This window comes from Alligator sinensis, unplaced genomic scaffold, assembly GCF_000455745.1.
Source record: "Alligator sinensis unplaced genomic scaffold, ASM45574v1 scaffold721_1, whole genome shotgun sequence".
Lineage (NCBI taxonomy): Eukaryota > Metazoa > Chordata > Crocodylia > Alligatoridae > Alligator > Alligator sinensis.
In genome coordinates, this window is record NW_005841857.1 from 1,712,186 (window position 1) to 1,721,903 (window position 9,718).

The 9,718-nt window shown below is 46.8% G+C and overlaps 1 long non-coding RNA gene across 1 annotated transcript in view; it reads right to left on the reverse strand.

The window, feature by feature from the left end:
* LOC102376336 overlaps positions 1–9,718 on the reverse strand; it is a 15,027-nt gene that overhangs the window by 3,219 nt on the left and 2,090 nt on the right. Inside the window, exon 2 of the long non-coding RNA XR_322976.3 lies at positions 7,539–7,746. This is a non-coding gene — a long non-coding RNA (uncharacterized LOC102376336). The remainder of the gene's footprint in view (positions 1–7,538; positions 7,747–9,718) is intronic.

Below are 9,718 nucleotides of genomic sequence, written 5' to 3' on the forward strand. Positions count from 1 at the left end.
GATTCTCAAGCTTAGTGGTTAGGGCATCCAACTGGGAAAGAAGGGAGCCATGGCTTCCAACCCCAGTTTCCCAGTATTGTTACACTGAGTAGTCATAGGATAAAATGCATAAATGGTCCTTGGAGCAAGGAACAGAACCCAAGTTTCCTTCTTCCCAGGCAAGTAATCTAACTGTTAAGTTAGGCTGTCATGCTCACTCTCTCCATCTCTTTGGTCCAGTAAATCTTTAATTCTTTTATGCAAAGTGAATCATCTTAAACAGCAGGGGTTGAGAGTAATCCCAGCATGGAAGATTTTCGCCTCTGGTGGGTGATGCAGGTTAACATCCTCTCAGGCAGGAGAAGGAATTGAACTTAGGTCTCCTACATCCTGGGTGAATGCTCAAACCATGGCCTCTTGTATAAAAGTGGGGCATTGCCACCAGCCATATTTTTTAATGAAAGCAGCAGCTGTTGCCATGTTTTGCAAAATCTGATCCTATAAGCATGCTCTAATCCAGTGGGGGCAAAACTTTTTGTAAGGCATGCCATAAATTACCCCCACACCCTCCCTATGTGCTGTTTCAATCCCCTTGCCTTGACTGATTTTCTACTCGTTCCGTTCCCTGCCCTGTATTTCCTGCCCAATCTGCTTCTCTGCTTTCTGCTCCCTTCCTGATCTGCCATGTGCCACACAGGCCACAGGTTGGCCATCTGCTCTAGTCTATGGGGCATAATTTCTTCCTTACTAAATGTTGTAACAATTAGAATTTTGTATACTTTTAAAATCAGTTTGGTGTTACACATCCCTACCCTTTTTTCCCCTTTGTGGTTCTTTGCTTTTACAATTGCCCAGGTAAAGCACTTTTATTTTTCATCTTTCTCTGAAATGCCAGGTATTGGCAGAGACAGAACACAAATCACAGTTCTGTAGTCTGAAGCAAGGTGTGTGCGTATCATGATACAATATCAGATGGGATTAGGGAGAAGGCTGAATTGAAACTCTCTCTCTGCCTTGAATTTTGAGAATGTCCATGTGAATGTTGCCCAAAGTTTGCAGAAGCATGAGAGTGGACTGGGTGGCAGGAACAACCTTAGACACAAGCATTTTATGTTTAAGAAAGCTGTGCTTGCATAGCTCTTCCTCAGTGGAAATAAAATGATTAATTTAAGTGATAGATTTATATACATCTACAAATATACATTTTATGTACATGTCTGAAGACTACCAGCCTAAACACTGGCACCTGCTGGCTGGCATTGCTCCACCTGACGTCAGAAGAGCAGTGGCCAGCAATAGAGAATGACAAACTGAAGATGCAAGACACCCACTGTACGACCATCCCATAGTGCACAAATGACTGAAATGGCGCAGGAGCTTCCTCACCAGCACCCAACCCTTCTGTGCCACACTCAAGGAGACACAACTACAGGTGTGGAACAAAACACTGGAAAAAACTGACAGCAAAAAGATGGGCATTCCAGCAGCTGAGTCCTTACCATCAGGGGCTGACGAACCACGGCAAAGGTGGTGATGTCTCAACCGCCTATGCTGGATGCTTTAGGGAACTAATGAAGAAGTCACCCCCCTGTGACTGTAGCACAGAGCCTCAGACTATGCAGCACCTGCTGCACTGCCCACTGCTTGAAGACACATGTACAGTGGAAGATCTTGCAAAGTACAACAAGCAAGCACAAGCATGTGTAGCAAAATGGTCCAACATGGTATAGAGATATGAGAAGGAGAAGACTGGCTTGTACATAGGGATAAACTATTTTATCTGTGAACCATTAGATCCATATAATTCAGCACTTAATAAATATGAGCATGCTGTGTTCTGGAATATCCCCGATGCTTGGTCTATATGTATATATATATATATTTATAAAGTTTCTTGCCTTTATGTATTCTTTTTTTAAAGTGTATGTATTAACAAATCTAATTTATCAGATAACAAATTTATATATTAAGGGCCTGGATATGTCCTTAAAAGTTATAAGACAGATCACTATCTTCCATCAACAGAGCTCCATTAACTCATCAATGTCCACAGAGGAGTTCTGTCTTTTATTCTCACTCTGACAGTTCCTTTATGTTTCTGTGGATGTTAAGCTTTTGTCCTTCTTCATCTCTATATATAAACTTGCTTAAAAATTCACCCCTCTTTTTCCTCAGACCTCTGCATAATACAAAACTCACTGCTTTCTACTCATCTCTGCTTTTAAATTTCAAGTTTATTCCAAGTTTGTTTGTAACTGTTAGCTTATAGAAGTTACACTTTCTTTCAATATTCAGAGAAGTTTCACAAACTTTCTGGTTTGGAGGCAAGAGAACTTTCTTTTTCAGCAAGTTCCAAGAATTTCCACCAACTTTCTAAAATTTGTTGTATATTTTTCAAGTAATTTTTAAGGTGATCATAGGATATCCTCTGGAGCCCAGAGGAAGTGATTTGGGGCTAATCTCCTGTGAATTCCGCTACTGTTTCCCCAAAATCATTTGGGTCTTGTTAGTCCATGTGTAACCAAGTTTGGGCTCCAGGGGTGGCCAGAATGCCCCTGGTGGCCACACAACCCTTACCCTGCTGTAGCCCTGGGGTGCCTTCCTCTTCTCACTCACCTACCCCACCACACCTTTGATGTAATTGTTTGATTGCCTAATAGGTCCTAGAGTGAGCCCCAGTTTGTCTAGATGCCAACTAGTTCTCCGAGGGCACCTGTTAGCCTTAAGGGTTAATCATGTGGTCCGACTGCCCCTTACACCACGTCCATGCCTCGCAGACATTACTAATTAATGACTTTGCTGGGCACTTGGCCCCAGTCCAATACCAGGCCACCTCAGGTCTTTATACCCTTGCTGGGGCCTCTGCCTTCCCAGCCTCAGCCCCTTTTCTCTCGCTGGTTCCCTTAGCCTAGGCCCACTGTGCCAGGTCTTGTTGCCCTGTGGGGTCAGGCCAACTCTCAGGATCTCAATATTGCACTGTTAGACAGTAGGGTGTGACACAATTGCACATATACAAACACACAAATCAATTAGGTGCATACACACACACACACTCTACCAGCTCAGACACATACACTTCCAAACCAGCCTAGGCACATGCATACCTATCACCAATTCAAGCACATACACACTACACACTAAAAATTAGACAAAAATCAATTGTCCATACCCACACGCTCAGTACACATACATCATGCACACAATGATATATACACACACACCAGTTCACACACATACAATCCACCTACACATACACACAGGTAAGTTCCTAACTTGGATGGCACAGTATGTATGCTTGTGCTTGGGGTACTTGGGATACTTGGGGGAAGGTTAAGGTGAGAGAGAGAGAGAGAGTTAAAGTGTAGGGAGTGGAAGTTACCAGAACCAGGATTAGAACCAGTGGACTAGTGAGAAGCTGGATAAGGAACTGAGGCTTGGGTTTACTTAAGACCAAGTGGCCCCAGGGTGACTCAAGGTCACTGGTGCATGGGAGGAAAAAAAAAGCCCGGTGACAAGGAGGAGACAGCCAGGAAAGAGAGAGAGACAGAAACCTGGAAGCTTGGGGCTGGAAACTGAGGCAGACAGCTGAGATATTGGGGGGGGGGGCAGATAAGTGGTGGCAAGGAGGAGACAGCCAGGAAAGAAACTGAGGCAGAAACCTGGTTGCTCAGGGGAAAAGGATAAGGCAGTGGGGATAAGACAGTGGCAAAGAAACACGGGTTTGGAGGCAGAGAGGAGCTCAGGGCAGGTGTTGGAGGGGGCGCTGAGCCAGAAGCAGGAGAGGGAGAAATGAGACAGAAGTTAGAGGGGCGAGGAGCAGAGATTGAAAGACTCAGTGGAAGGGTTGGAGTCCAGGTAGGGAAGAGAAGCAGAGTCCAAGTCCTTGGTTGAAGAGGGGGTGGGCAGGGGGTGGATAGCTACCTATCCAGGCTGGAAAGGGGTCTTTGTCCAGTAGGTGTTATCCAGAGGGGGGTCACCGGCAGGGCCTCTGGGTGGATAGGTGGTGTGGCATGGTGCTGGTCCAGATGGAGAGGGCATCCCAAGGAGTCAGTCTTCACTACCCCTTTTTATGGGGCAGACTACCTCTGATCTCCTATGGGGACGGCCTGTCCTGGCAAGGTCAGTCCTGTCCCAGAGGGCTCCAGGTGTTCTTACTGAGCATGTGTGGCCTTGGCACAATGGTGGGTTGTCTCATCTTTTGTTTCCTGAATGCTGAGGGTGGTTCCAATGGCTGGGGTGTTGGTCCAGGTATTGGTTTTGATGGTTTGGTCATTCAGAAGGAGCTATTTTTAGACCTACTGCCATTGTCTCTCAAGCACCTTTATTCATCTCCATTCATTCAGGAACCAAGTTACATAGGAGGGGTAGGCATGAATCATAGGTTACACAACTGGGCCTGGGGACAGGATGGAGACTTGACATTATGAGATGGAAACTTGACATGACTTATGCTAACTTACATATATAAGCCTAAAACAGTAATCACACAATATAAAAGCAGTAAAAAAAAATCAATACAAACATAATAATTATCTGTTATTATAAAACAGTGGATATCTATATATTTGCAAAGATGGGAGAGAAAAATAAAACTTACTACCTAAAATAAAATGTTAAAGCTTATCCTACAGCTTAGCTTACTTATAGTTATCTATAGGGAATAGAGAGGGAGAGACAAAGTCAGAAATGGTAGGGGAAGGGGAGGGAATGCATTTTAAAATAAATACAAAAAAGAAAAACGGGGTTTTGCTACAGGCTGACTTCTGGGTCCCAGCCCAAATCTCACCCTCTCAGGTTGTGCCATGCTTGGACTATAGGCGACTGGTCCTGATCTCACCCCTCCAGCGTTGTCTCTGCCCTGCCTTGGACACTGAGCCTGCTTTGGCTCCGTCTGGGCCCCTGGCCCTGATGTCCTCTTCATGCGCAGGACCCCCTTGGCCCTGGCTCTGCCCTCCTCAGGCACTAGACCCCCCTGGCCCTTGTCCAGCTCCTGCCCATGCTAGGCTTCAGCCTTTCTTTATCTCTCTCTAGGCTTAGATCCCACCCCCCACCCCAGGTCTAAGCCCCAAGTAGAGGCCCGCAGCAGGGCTCTAAACCCCCAAGCACCCCCAAACCGCTCCGCCATGGGTTAAACCCCCCAGTCACCCTGCCATGGCCCCTGCTCACTCCACTTTCATCCACTCCCAAACTACCCATTGAAACTAATCCTGGAGTAAGCCTTTTGGCAAACATAACTAAACCCCCTCTGGGCACATCCTGATGAGTGCGGCCATGCTATATGTGGCACCACAAACACATCTGCAGCATCACATACCACAGTCAGGTGTTCTCCGCGCTGCAAGGGTGCACTGCCTGTGTGTACACTGATCCATTTTTTCCCCATGGGTTTTTTTGACCCCTGGAGGTGCAGGTGTAAGATTTAGGAATGATGATGATGGTTCTGTTGTGGGGTGTAGCACCTTCAGAAATGTAATATATCTAATCCAAAGCACTAAATGCCCCAATGGGAAATATGTAGGAGAACCCAAACAACTGTGTAACAAAATGAACACACACCGTAAATCTATCAAAGACAAAAATACTCAATTATCTGTGGGGGCACATTTTTCACAAGAAAGCCACTCTCTCTCCAATCTCTCAGTTCTAATTCTCAAAGGGGATTTACAAAACACCTTTCACAGACAAGCCTCCGAACTTCACTTCATAAATCTACTGGATATAAAATATCATGGACTAGACATTGGATTTATGTCACATTATAACCTGCCTGCCATCTGATAACCCCAGGTAACCTGTCTGCATTTTACCAGCTACATTTTATCACCAGTTCAACATTTCCCCTTCCCCATACCTGTCTCACACCTATCATCTTCCACCTATTGTGATCCTCACTGCATGCATTTGTATTTTCAAAGACCAGCATTTTGGCTTTTACTCCACCCAGGACAGCACACTATTCACCAGCAGACTCTCTATATGCCTGAAGAAGGGTATTTGTGCCCGAAAGCTTGCAAAGAACAACTTTTCCAAGCCGGGCGGTCCAAGGGTAATTGGTGCCCTAAGTGAACTATGGACCTTGGCGCTCCCACCACTTTCAGTATAGAGGAAAATAAGAAGTCTAGAATTAACTTTTACATCTGAGATCTTTTCAGAGGTCTTTCTCCCCTTACCAAACCAAAGGTCTTAGACCAAGGTGGAGCCATAGGCAGCCAGGGCTGTTATTTAGTACTCAATATAAATCAACTTTTGTCTTTGAGCATAGAATAATCCAAAACCACCTGTCTATGTGCTTCCTGCATCTTTTTGTTTTGTTTGTTTTGAAAGGATGTGGACAAATTGAAAAGAGTGCAGCAGAGGGCAATGAAATTGGTTAAAGGGCTGGGGGACACGACTTCTGAGGAAAAGCTGAGGGAACTGAGCTTATTTAGTCTAGAGAAGACTGAGAGGGGATCTAATGGCAGCCTTCAACTCCCTGCAGGGGGGTTGCGAAGAGGTTGGAGCTGGACTGTTCTCAGCAGTGGCAGGTGACAGAGCAAGGAGCAATGGTTTAAAGTTTGGAAAGGTGGGAAAAGTATGGGAGAGATACAGGAGTAGTGTTAGCCTCTGAAGACTTGCCTTGAATCATGGGCAAACCTTGTGGTTTGGTGTTCTTTCGAAAAATGAAGAAGAGAGCTTACAATGAATTAAAAGGCTCAAGTCTGAGACAGATTTGTTACTATTTAAATTTGCTTTTTAAATTTTTGTTATGAAGCAAGTCAGAAGGAAGCTCTGTGAGCCACTGCCCTGGAAGAGTAGCCCTGGAAGATGCTGAGTTAGATACCACTGTTTTGTTAGACACCATGGATAAGGTGGGACTTGCATGACCTTGATGGAGGAAGAGATCGCTAATACATCCATAGGCTGAAACGCTAAGTCATATGGTGAACAGGCACTCCAGGATGGCAAGACTGATAGCCCTACAGAAGAGGGCGAGACGACACTGGGCAGACAGACTAACGTGCCAATATGAGCAGTGGCACAAAAGAGAATGTTAGAATGGAAAAAAAACACTAATTTCTTAAGCTGATTTGGAAACTATATTTGCCTAGAAAAGTCCATGCCAAACTGAACTAAGCTATCTGTGTTGTAAGTTCTGTTGTAAGGCAAGTGGACTTGCACAAAAGAACTACAATAGTCTTTGATTGAGATGTCTGTGTTAATAGTATCTGTAGTGTGCAATGTGGTGGATTCATGTACTTTTATTTGCATTAGTTGATATGCTGCCCGTGAGGGTCTGATGTCATGCATTACTGTCACGTTACCTATCTTTTTTTTTACCAGCAATAAAAGTAATGAATAATTCAATGTTTGAAATGGCTGCAAGTGAGGTGATGACCCCACTTCAATTTTATATGCCTGGAGCAGTGATCTAAACCATACCACCTCATCTGCTCAAGCAATAAACAAAAGGAAACAATGACTGAGGACAGGGCAGCATACAGGTATTTCCACCCACTCCTGTAGTTTAATAAGAGTAGTTCAATAAGCCTGCCTGTCAATAGGTGTAGCAGCACACGTACCGTGGGAGAAAGTTGTCTAATTTCTTCCAACCTACATAAATAGAGCAGGTTGACTTAGTGTGGGTATGCATGTGCTCGCAGACACACACCGAAGAGATTTCCTCTCCCTCTTCCTCTTGCCACCTGGCTCTTCAGCTCCATGTCAGAGGTCCTCTCTTGCTTGGCCTTGTAGCGTTCTGGAGCCCTGAAGTTATTTGATCTGTTCCAGCTATAGAAAAACACAAATTTAGTAGTGACCGTAATAAGCAAAAATAGTAACAGGTCTTCAGAGTTACACACATTTTGGGGGCCTGGCCACAGGAGTTACTATTGTCCTTTGTATTTTGATACAAGGCCCTGGCAGCCATGAGGGAGAAGGACGAAGGGGATGCCTCCAGCGGGGACGATGCCACTCCACGCACGACACAGATGGTGCAGAAAGGGAACATCAGGAGAAGGAAACGCCGGGTCCTCGTCATCAGGGACTCCATCCTAAGGGGAGTGGACGGTCCCATCTGCTGACCCAACCCCGTGGCATGAGAGGTCTGCTTCATGCCTGGAGCTCAGATTCGGGACATCAGAGAGAGGACCCCGGCCTACATTCGACCGTCAGACCAGTACCCCATGGTTCTCATCCACGTGGGAACAAATGACACGGCCAGAGGCAACCCAGACTGCATCATGAAGGACTTCGAGGCCCTGGGGGCCAAGCTGAAGGAGATGACACCAAGATTTGGGGTGAGAAAGGAAAAAGGGAAGGACAGGTTCCTCCTTGTCCTTAAGCAGGAGGAACTTGCCCTCCAGATAGCTAGTTCAAACCTGGACATAGTGGGGCTCACAGAAACCTGGTGGGATTCATCCCATGACTGGGCAGTCAACATTAGGGTCTATAGGCTATACAGGCAGGATAGAATGGGGAGGAAAGGCGGGGGTGTGGTGCTCTACGTCGAAGAGCAATACACGTCCTCTACCAGCAGGATGGGGTCCAAGGAGGGGCAGGCTGAAGTGCTCTGGGTCAGAATACAGTGGGGTTGTGAGGAAAGGGACTTAATGGTGGGGGTCTACTATGCACCTCCCAACCAAGGGGAAGAGGTGGACCATAAATTCTCGGGCCAGCTTGTGGAGGCACTTAAGGCAAGGAATGTAGTCATCATGGGTGATCTAAATTACCTGGACATCTGCTGGGAGGAGCAGTCAGCCAGGTCTCACTGCTCATGGAGGTTCCTGGCCAAGATACAGGACCTCCACTTAACCCAGGAGGTGCACGGTCCCACCAGGGGGAATGCCCTCCTGGATCTGGTTCTGGCCACAGGCAACGACCTGGTGAGGGGACTCCAGGTCCTCGACCACCTGGGCGATAGCGATCATCGCTTGCTGGAATTCACCATCCAGCGCAGGATGTCAAGGGCCTGCAGTAAGGCAGCCTTAGACTTCAAGAGGGCCAACTTCAATGAGCTAAGGAGATTAGTGAGGGAGGCACTAGGGTCCTGAAGAGTAGGGGAACCGGGTGCCCAAGATGAGTGGTCGTTCCTTAAGGAGACGATACTCAGAGCCCAAGGGGTGACAATCCTAACAAGAAGCAAGGGGCGCAAGAGTGCCCAAAAGCCCCCCTGGCTCACCAAGGGCATTCGTGAATGCCTGATTGCCAAAAAGGAGGCGTACACCCAGTGGAAGGGAGGGGCTATCACCAAAGAGGAGTATACCTCCACCGCTTGGGTCTGTAGGGGGGCTGTTAAGAAAGCTAAGGCAGATACGGAACTAGGGCTAGCATGAAGGATCAAGGACAACAAAAAGTCCTGTTTTAAATACATAGAGAGAATGAAGATGGCCCTGGGTAATGTGGGGCCCCTGCAGGATATGCTTGGCATCTGGTGGTTGCACCAGAGGAGAAAGCAGACCTGTTTAACAATTTCTTCGCCTCTATTTTCTTGTGCGGGGACCAGGACTCCCCTACCAGGATTCAGGATGGACTCAGGAGGGACTCTGACAGGCCTAGGGTCAGGGAGGACCGAGTTAGGGAACTTCTGGAGGGGCTGGACGTGTTCAAATCAGCAGGTCCAGATGCTCTCCACCCCAGGGTGCTGAGGGAATTGGCAGGGGTTATCACGGGGCCCCTGGCACGGCTTTATGAGAACTTGTGGTGCTCTGGCCAGGTGCCGGACGACTGAAAGAGGGCCAATGTGGTCCCCATCTTTAAAAAA